Genomic DNA, 1,019 nt, shown 5'->3' on the forward strand with positions numbered 1-1,019 from the left:
AAGGGGGTCTGAATACTTTCCGTACCCACTGTATGAAGAACTTGCTACATAAATGATTTATTTTCCCATTGATTTATACCCTTGTAATTATTTTTTTTATCTCATACATGCTATTTAAATAAAATTGCTTATGCAAAGATTGAAATAATAAGTAACAAGGCAATCTTTTAATATGATATTGTATTATATTATATTATATTATGTTATAGTATGTTATATTATATTATATGAATAACTTTAAGCTAAAAAAGCTCCTCAGACTGTAAGGGAAGTGAATGCGACATTAGTATGTAACCTGGCAGGGATGCGTTCCTGCTCAGACACTGAACTGTCACTGATGTACGTCTGGATGTTTGTCTGCTTTGTGCACCTGGAGTCAGTCTCTTTAGCTGCTGTCATATTTATAGTAGATAAGCTGCGAGCCGCTGCTACAGGTCTGGATAATGTCAAAGACCAGGGCTTTGCGATGTTACTTTCATGATCTGTTACGGCTGTACTTTCAACAGTTTCTCTCAGTGAAAAGGTTGCAGTAAATTTGCCCCAGTGTTTTGGCTGAGGGCATCACAGGGTGTTTGTGCATGGCATCCAGTCTCAGATTTCTTTCAGCACAAACTGATCAAAAGCTGCCACAGTAATAGACAATAGACAGAAGAAATTCTCCTGGCTTTTGTTATCGAATCTGAACTCCCTCTCTTTCTATATAACTTGACTACAAAAATGATTTATTCATGTACTTGGTTTGTACCCTTGTAAATGTTTTATTCTCATATATTTTATATTATTTTGTTATGCTCTTTAATTAAAATTGCTTGTGAAATGATTGAAATTGAGAGTAACAAGGCAAACTTTTGATTATATTATATTATATTATATTATATTATATCATATTATATTTAGTGCTTTCAAACGATTAATTGCGATTAATCGCATCCAAAATAAAAGTTTTTGTTTACATAATATATATGTGTGTACTGTGTATATTTATTATGTTTATATAAATACACACACATGCATGTATA

Source organism: Sinocyclocheilus anshuiensis, unplaced genomic scaffold, assembly GCF_001515605.1.
Source record: "Sinocyclocheilus anshuiensis isolate Anshui unplaced genomic scaffold, SAMN03320099.WGS_v1.1 scaffold58, whole genome shotgun sequence".
Lineage (NCBI taxonomy): Eukaryota > Metazoa > Chordata > Actinopteri > Cypriniformes > Cyprinidae > Sinocyclocheilus > Sinocyclocheilus anshuiensis.